At 49.6% G+C, this 8,857-nt stretch overlaps 1 long non-coding RNA gene across 1 annotated transcript; it reads left to right on the forward strand.

Moving 5' to 3' along the window:
* The first annotated feature begins 523 nt into the window (after positions 1 to 523).
* Positions 524 to 7,415, forward strand: LOC142476619 (uncharacterized). Its single transcript, XR_012791852.1, has 2 exons — positions 524 to 722; positions 7,198 to 7,415. It is a non-coding gene; the product is annotated as an uncharacterized LOC142476619 (long non-coding RNA).
* The last annotated feature ends 1,442 nt before the right edge of the window (positions 7,416 to 8,857 follow it).

Genomic DNA, 8,857 nt, shown 5'->3' on the forward strand with positions numbered 1-8,857 from the left:
GGATGTGTCTCTGTATTAGTGACCCTGTGTGCAGGATGTCTCTCTGTATTAGTGACCCTGTGTGCAGGATGTCTCTCTGTATTAGTGACCCTGTGTGCAGGATGTCTCTCTGTATTAGTGACCCTGTGTGCAGGATGTCTCTCTGTATTAGACCCTGTGTGCAGGATATATCTCTGTATTAGTGACCCTGTGTGCAGTATGTCTCTGTATTAGTGACCCTGTGTGCAGGATATATCTCTGTATTAGTGACCCTGTGTGCAGGATGTCTCTCTGTATTAGTGACCCTGTGTGCAGGAAGTCTAGTTTTTTTACCCCAGTTCCCAAGTAAGTGTATCTCTTCTTATGTAGTTTGTGTATCATTGTGTGTCTGCCTTTTCCTGCGAATAAATGTACAATTTTGCTCAATATATGATCCTGGTAAAAAGGCATAAATGCCTGGTCTCCCGTGACTAACATGAAACTATTGGTATAAGTTTATTAAACATATTAGCACAGAGACAGTAACCTGTGACGTGTCCCTCTGCCAGCATTAGGGAAGTATCCCATGCTGAGAGTCCGTGTGGGATAAATACCCTGTGAGGGGCACACAGCTTATCACAGCTACACACAAAGCCCAGAGCCTGTGTCCCTGCATCTCCTGAGCCTCTGACCAGCCATGAGAATCCTCTTCCTGCTGCTGCTTGTTCTCTGTGCTGTATCCTCCTGGGTACCCAGCTGTGAGGGTAAGTGATCCTGCCCTGGTATACACGTACATAACACCTCTCCTATGCTGGGACTTCTGGCTCTATCCCTCCTTATACACAGTGTCCTGTATCGGGAGCTGGGAGATGTGAGCTGTTGGGTTTCCTGCTGTAAGCCTGTGAGATCAGTCACAAGGGGATTTAGGGATCTGGTCACATTGCAGTGTCCCTGTGTGCAGGATGTCTCTCTGTATTAGTGTCCCTGTGTGCAGGATGTCTCTGTATTAGTGTCCCTGTGTGCAGGATGTCTCTGTATTAGTGACCCTGTGTGCAGGATGTCTCTCTGTATTAGTGACCCTGTGTGCAGGATGTGTCTCTGTATTAGTGACCCTGTGTGCAGGATGTCTCTGTATTAGTGTCCCTGTGTGCAGGATGTCTCTGTATTAGTGACCCTGTGTGCAGGATGTCTCTGTATTAGTGACCCTGTGTGCAGGATGTGTCTCTGTATTAGTGACCCTGTGTGCAGGATGTCTCTCTGTATTAGTGTCCCTGTGTGTAGGATGTCTCTCTGTATTAGTGTCCCTGTGTGCAGGATGTCTCTCTGTATTAGTGACCCTGTGTGCAGTATGTCTCTCTGTATTAGTGTCCCTGTGTGCAGGATGTCTCTATATTAGTGACCCTGTGTGCAGTATGTCTCTCTGTATTAGTGACCCTGTGTGCAGGATGTCTCTCTGTATTAGTGACCCTGTGTGCAGGAAGTCTCTCTGTATTAGTGACCCTGTGTGCAGGATGTATCTCTGTATAAGTGACCCTGTGTGCAGGATGTCTCTGTATTAGTGTCCCTGTGTGCAGGATGTCTCTGTATTAGTGACCCTGTGTGCAGGATGTCTCTCTGTATTTGATCCTGTGTGCAGGATGTCTCTCTGTATTAGTCCCTGTGTGCAGGATGTGTCTCTGTATTAGTGACCCTGTGTGCAGGACGTCTCTCTGTATTAGTGTCCCTGTGTGCAGGATGTCTCCCTGTATTAGTGACCCTGTGTGCAGGATGTCTCTCTGTATTAGTGACCCTGTGTGCAGGATGTCTCTCTGTATTAGTCCACGTGTGCAGGATGTCCCTCTGTATTTGATCCTGTGTGCAGGATGTCTCTCTGTATTAGTCCCTGTGTGCAGGATGTCTCTCTGTATTAGTGACCCTGTGTGCAGGATGTGTCTCTGTATTAGTGTCCCTGTGTGCAGGATGTGTCTCTGTATTAGTGTCCCTGTGTGCAGGATGTCTCTGTATTAGTGTCCCTGTGTGCAGGATGTCTCTGTATTAGTGACCCAGTGTGCAGGATGTCTCTCTGTATTAGTGACCCTGTGTGCAGGACGTCTCTCTGTATTAGTCCCTGTGTGCAGGATGTCTCTCTGTATTAGTGACCCTGTGTGCAGGATGTCTCTCTGTATTAGTGACCCTGTGTGCAGGATGTCTCTCTGTATTAGTGACCCAGTGTGCAGGATGTCTCTCTGTATTAGTGACCCTGTGTGCAGGACGTCTCTCTGTATTAGCCCCTGTGTGCAGGATGTCTCTCTGTATTAGTGACCCTGTGTGCAGGACGTCTCTCTGTATTAGACGCTCTTTGCAGGATGTCTCTCTGTATTAGTGACCCTGTGTGCAGGACGTCTCTCTGTATTAGACGCCCTTTGCAGGATGTCTCTCTGTATTAGTGACCCTGTGTGCAGGACGTCTCTCTGTATTAGACGCCCTTTGCAGGATGTCTCTCTGTATTAGTGTCCCTGTGTGCAGGATGTGTCTCTGTATTAGCCCCTGTGTGCAGGATGTCTCTCTGTATTAGTGACCCTGTGTGCAGGACGTCTCTCTGTATTAGACGCCCTTTGCAGGATGTCTCTCTGTATTAGTGTCCCTGTGTGCAGGATGTGTCTCTGTATTAGCCCCTGTGTGCAGGATGTCTCTCTGTATTAGTGTCCCTGTGTGCAGGATGTCTCTCTGTATTAGTGTCCCTGTGTGCAGGATGTCTCTATATTAGTGACCCTGTGTGCAGGATGTCTCTCTGTATTAGTGACCCTGTGTGCAGGATGTCTCTCTGTATTAGCCCCTGTGTGCAGGATGTCTCTCTGTATTAGTGACCCTGTGTGCAGGACGTCTCTCTGTATTAGACGCTCTTTGCAGGATGTCTCTCTGTATTAGTGTCCCTGTGTGCAGGATGTGTCTCTGTATTAGTGACCCTGTGTGCAGGATGTATCTCTGTATTAGTGACCCTGTGTGCAGGATGTCTCTCTGTATTAGTGTCCCTGTGTGCAGGATGTCTCTCTGTATTAGTGTCCCTGTGTGCAGGATGTCTCTATATTAGTGACCCTGTGTGCAGGATGTCTCTCTGTATTAGTGACCCTGTGTGCAGGATGTCTCTCTGTATAAGTGACCCTGTGTGCAGGATGTCTCTGTATTAGTGACCCTGTGTGCAGGATGTCTCTGTATTAGTGACCCTGTGTGCAGGATGTGTCTCTGTATTAGTGACCCTGTGTGCAGGATGTCTCTCTGTATTAGACGCCCTTTGCAGGATGTCTCTCTGTATTAGTGTCCCTGTGTGCAGGACGTCTCTCTGTATTAGACGCCCTTTGCAGGATGTCTCTCCTTCCTTGTGATGATCATGATGTTCCTGTCAGGGTGTGAGCACCTTCAGCTTCAGTGGGCTCCAGGAGTTCCAGAGTCAGTCCCCACCAGAGCAGACTTCTTCCCCCCCTTGCCCAGTGGACTGAACACTCAAGCAGGGGTATGTAAAACAAAGGGCTTTATTTGAGCAGTCACTGCAGTTAAGCACACAGCGGATGCAGGGTTTTCAGAGGATCCCAGGCCTCTGGATGGTGCTGGCCCTCTTCTAATAGCGAGGCATCTGATCTTTCCTGCCCAGCCAGCCCATGCAGGACTGACTGGCCTCTCCCTCTCCCAGCTGGGAGGAGACCGGCCATACACTTCCACTCCCTAGGAAGTGTGTATCAGAACTCCCTCCAAATTTGCACCTTCTCCGAGGGCCAGAAGGGGAGGGCACAGGATCTGCACCATGATAGGCTGCACACAGATTCCTATGTCACCACCACTTCTGTCACTCAGATGGACACTACCTAGACCTGGTTTTCACTAAAAACTTCTCTCTCTCCGACTTCTCCATTTCCCCTTTTCCTCTCTCTGACCATCACCTCATCTCATTTTCTCTCTCTCGCTTCTCTCCATCTCCATCTCGCCCTCGTTTTTGCAGAAACCTGCGCTCTATTAACCTACCAGCTCTTGATTCCACTTTACGCTCCTCCCTCTCCTCTCTCAGTTCTGCTTCAGACCCTGACAACCTGGTCAGGATCTACAACTCTGCCTTATCTTCCTCTCTTGATCTACATGCCCCGCTTTCTCTCTGCCGTCCTCGCCCTTCTAACCCCAGACCCTGGCTAAACTCCCACACACGCATGCTGCGTTCCTCCACTCGTTCCTCTTAACGCCTCTGGAGGAAATCTCATACGCTCGCAGACTTCATTCACTACAAATTTATGCTATCCTGTTTCAACTCTGCCCTCTCTCAGGCTAAACAAACCTACTTTTCATCACTAATCAACACACACAAGTCTAACCCACGCCGTCTCTTTTCTGTCTATGACTCTCTACTCAGACCACCCTCAGCTGCCTCCTCTTCTTCCTCCATCTCACCTCAGGACTTTGCTGACTTTTTTAAGGAAAAGGTGGAGTCCATACGGCAGAACATCCCATCTGTTGCCTCCTCCCATCCCACAATGCTTCCCAACTCTCCTCCTGCCTTTCTTGACTCTTTTTCCGCTATCTCGGAGGAGGATGTGTCACTGCTGATCTCCTCTTCCCCCTCTACCACTTGCCCTCTTGATCCCATTCCCTCCCATCTCCTAAAACCTCTTACTCCTTCTATAATCCCTATGCTCACACAGATCTTTAACTCTTCCCTCTACTCTGGTACCTTTCCATCATCCTTCAAGCATGCAAACGTTATACCATTACTCAAAAACAGCAAGCTTGACCCTACCTGTCCTTCTAACTATCGACCTGTCTCCCTCCTGCCTTTTGCCTCCAAACTCCTTGAACGTCTTGTATTCTCTCGATTGCTACACTTTCTCAACACCTATTCTGTCCTAGACCCTCTGCAGTCTGGCTTCTGCACTGCTCACTCTACTGAAACAGCCCTCACTAAAATAACTGACGACCTCCACGCTGCCAAAGACAGAGGTCATTACACTCTGCTCATATTACTCGACCTCTCTGCAGCATTTGACACCGTGGACCACCCTCTTCTCCTTCACATTCTCCATACTCTTGGTATTCGGAACAAAGCTTTATCCTGGATCTCCTCTTACCTCTCCCATCGTACCTTCAGTGTCTCTTTTGCTAACACCTCCTCCTCCTTTATTGATCTCTCTGTGGGGGTACCCCAGGGCTCTGTCCTGGGACCTCTTCTCGTTTCTCTCTACACACTCTCTCTAGATGACCTAATGACATCTTTTGGGTTTAAATATCACCTCTATGCTGACGACACACAAATTTACCTTTCAACCCCTGACCTTACACCTGCTATACAGACCAAAGTTTCTGAATGCCTCTCTGGAATATCATCCTGGATGGCCCTCCGCCGCCTTAAACTCAACATGGCAAAAACAGAGCTCCTTATACTTCCTCCCAAACCTGGCCCTACTACCTCCTTCCACATTGCTATTGGAAATACGATCATTCACCCAGTAGCCCAAGCACGCTGCCTAGGGGTCACACTTGATTCCTCTCTCACATTCGCCCCTCACATTCAAAACGTTTCTAAAACTTGTCGCTTTTTCCTCCGCAATATAACAAAGATACGCCCTTTCCTCTGTTACTCAACTGCTAAAACTCTCACTCAGTCTCTCATTCTCTCCCGTCTTGATTACTGTAACCTCCTGCTGTCCGGCCTTCCTGCCTCTCACCTGTCTCCCCTACAATCTATCCTAAATGCTGCTGCCAGAATCACTCTACTCTTTCCTAGATCTGTCTCAGCGTCTCCCCTCCTGAAATCCCTCTCCTGGCTTCCGATCAAATCCCGCATCTCACACTCCGTTCTTCTCATCACTTTTAAAGCTTTACATTCTTCTGCCCCTCCTTACATCTCAGCCCTAATTTCTCGTTATGCACCACCCCGACTCTCGCGTTCTTCTCAAGGGTGTCTTCTTTCTACCCCCTTTGTATCTAAAGCCCTCTCCCGCCTCAAACCTTTCTCACTTTCTGCCCCTCACCTCTGGAATGCCCTTCCCCTCAGTACTCGACTAGACCCCTCTCTATCCACCTTTAAGACCCACCTGAAGACACATCTGCTTAAAGAAGCATATGAATAGCACTGGATAATCATGGACACACGATACATAAAGCTTGGCCCCCTGCAGACGCACTTACTAGTATTCCCTCCTACTGTCTCTGTACGTTCTCCCTACCAATTAGATTGTAAGCTCCTTGGAGCAGGGACTCCTTCCTTAATGTTACTCTTACAGTATGTCTGAAGCACTTATTCCCATGATCTGTTATTTATATTATTTGTTATTTATATGACATGTATTACAACTGTGAAGCGCTATGTACTTACATTTATGGCGCTATATAAATAAAGACATACAATACAATACAATACAAATTACACATACACAGGCACCTATACACATCTTACACATTATACATACACAGGCACCTATACACATCTTACACATTATACATACACAGGCACCTATACACATCTTACACATTATACATACACAGGCACCTATACACATCTTACACATTATACATACACAGGCACCTATACACATCTTACACATTATACATACACAGGCACCTATACACATCTTACACATTATACATACACCTGAGGGGGAGAAAAGAGACATGGGGGTGGGGAGAAAAGAGAGCGTGACCTGAGGGGGGGGGAGGGGAGAAAAGAGTCACGTGTAGGGGGGGAGAAAAGGGAGACAGCGATCTGAGAGGGAGAGATGACAGAGAGCCACCTGGGGAGAAAATATAGAGAGACACCTCAGAAGGGGGAAAAAAAGATAGAGAGACCTGAGGGAGAGGAGAGCGATTTGTGTGCAGGATGTCTCTCTGTATTAGTGACCCTGTGTGCAGGATGTCTCTCTGTATTAGTGACCCTGTGTGCAGGATGTGTCTCTGTATTAGTGACCCTGTGTGCAGGATGTCTCTCTGTATTAGTGTCCCTGTGTGCAGGATGTCTCTGTATTAGTGACCCTGTATGCAGGATGTGTCTCTGTATTAGACGCCCTTTGCAGGATGTCTCTCTGTATTAGCCCCTGTTTGCAGGATGTCTCTCTGTATTAGTGACCCTGTGTGCAGGACGTCTCTCTGTATTAGACGCCCTTTGCAGGATGTCTCTCTGTATTAGCCCCTGTTTGCAGGATGTCTCTCTGTATTAGTGACCCTGTGTGCAGGACGTCTCTCTGTATTAGACGCCCTTTGCAGGATGTCTCTCCTTCCCCGCAGGCACAGAGACCCGGGATCTGGATGGTGACTGCGTGAGCAGAGGGGGAGTTTGCCGTAACCGCTGCCCGATGATGGTGCCCGTGGGATCCTGTAATTATGTGCCGTGTTGCGCTTATCCTAAAGGAAGGAGATAAATGTATGATTTATCCGGCTCACACGCCAACCCGGCTGCTGATCTTCCCAACATATCAACAGAATCAATAAAGCATGTAACATGTGCGGAGACGTGTGTGTGCATGGAGTAGTGTGGAGACGTGTGTGTGTGTGTGTGTGTGTGTGTGTGTGTGTGTGTGTGTGTGTGTGTGTGTGTGTGTGTGTGTGTGTGTGTGTGTGTGTGTGTGTGTGCGGAGCTGTGCGGAGACGTGTGTGTGCATGGAGTAGTGTGGAGACGTGTGTGTGCATGGAGTAGTGTGGAGACGTGTGTGTGCATGGAGTAGTGTGGAGACGTGTGTGTGTGCGGAGCTGTGCGGAGACGTGTGTGTGTGCGGCGAGTAGTGTGGAGACGTGTGTGTGTGTGCGGCGAGTAGTGTGGAGACGTGTGTGTGTGTGCGGCGAGTAGTGTGGAGACGTGTGTGTGTGTGCGGCGAGTAGTGTGGAGACGTGTGTGTGTGCGGAGCTGTGCGGAGACGTGTGTGTGCATGGAGTAGTGTGGAGACGTGTGTGTGCATGGAGTAGTGTGGAGACGTGTGTGTGTGCGGAGCTGTGCGGAGACGTGTGTGTGCATGGAGTAGTGTGGAGACGTGTGTGAGTGTGGCGAGTAGTGTGGAGACGTGTGTGTGTGCGGAGCTGTGCGGAGACGTGTGTGTGCATGGAGTAGTGTGGAGACGTGTGTGTGCATGGAGTAGTGTGGAGACGTGTGTGTGTGCGGAGCTGTGCGTGTGCATGGAGTAGTGTGTAGTAGTGTGGCGAGTAGTGTGGAGACTTGTGTGTGTGCGGAGCTGTGCGGAGACGTGTGTGTGCATGGAGTAGTGTGTAGCAGTGTGGCGAGTAGTGTGGAGACGTGTGTGTGTGCGGAGCTGTGCGGAGACGTGTGTGTGCATGGAGTAGTGTGGAGACGTGTGTGTGCATGGAGTAGTGTGTAGTAGTGTGGCGAGTAGTGTGGAGACGTGTGTGTGTGCGGAGCTGTGCGGAGACGTGTGTGTGTGCGGAGCTGTGCGGAGACGTGTGTGTGCATGAAGTAGTGTGTAGCAGTGTGGCGAGTAGTGTGGAGACCTGTGTGTGTGCGGAGCTGTGTGGAGACGTGTGTGTGCATGAAGTAGTGTGTAGCAGTGTGGCGAGTAGTGTGGAGACGTGTGTGTGTGTGCGGAGCTGTGTGGAGACGTGTGTGTGTGCGGAGCTGTGCGGAGACGTGTGTGTGCATGGAGTAGTGTGGAGACGTGTGTGTGCGGAGCTGTGCGGAGACGTGTGTGTGCATGGAGTAGTGTGGAGACGTGTGTGTGCATGGAGTAGTGTGGAGACGTGTGTGTGCATGGAGTAGTGTGGAGACGTGTGTGTGCGGAGCTGTGCGGAGACGTGTGTGTGCATGGAGTAGTGCGGAGACGTGTGTGTGCGGAGCTGTGCGGAGACGTGTGTGTGCATGGAGTAGTGTGGAGACGTGTGTGTGTGCGGAGCTGTGCGGAGACGTGTGTGTGCATGGAGTAGTGTGGAGACGTGTGTGTGT

Source organism: Ascaphus truei, unplaced genomic scaffold (assembly GCF_040206685.1).
Source record: "Ascaphus truei isolate aAscTru1 unplaced genomic scaffold, aAscTru1.hap1 HAP1_SCAFFOLD_1617, whole genome shotgun sequence".
In the NCBI taxonomy this organism is placed as follows: domain Eukaryota; kingdom Metazoa; phylum Chordata; class Amphibia; order Anura; family Ascaphidae; genus Ascaphus; species Ascaphus truei.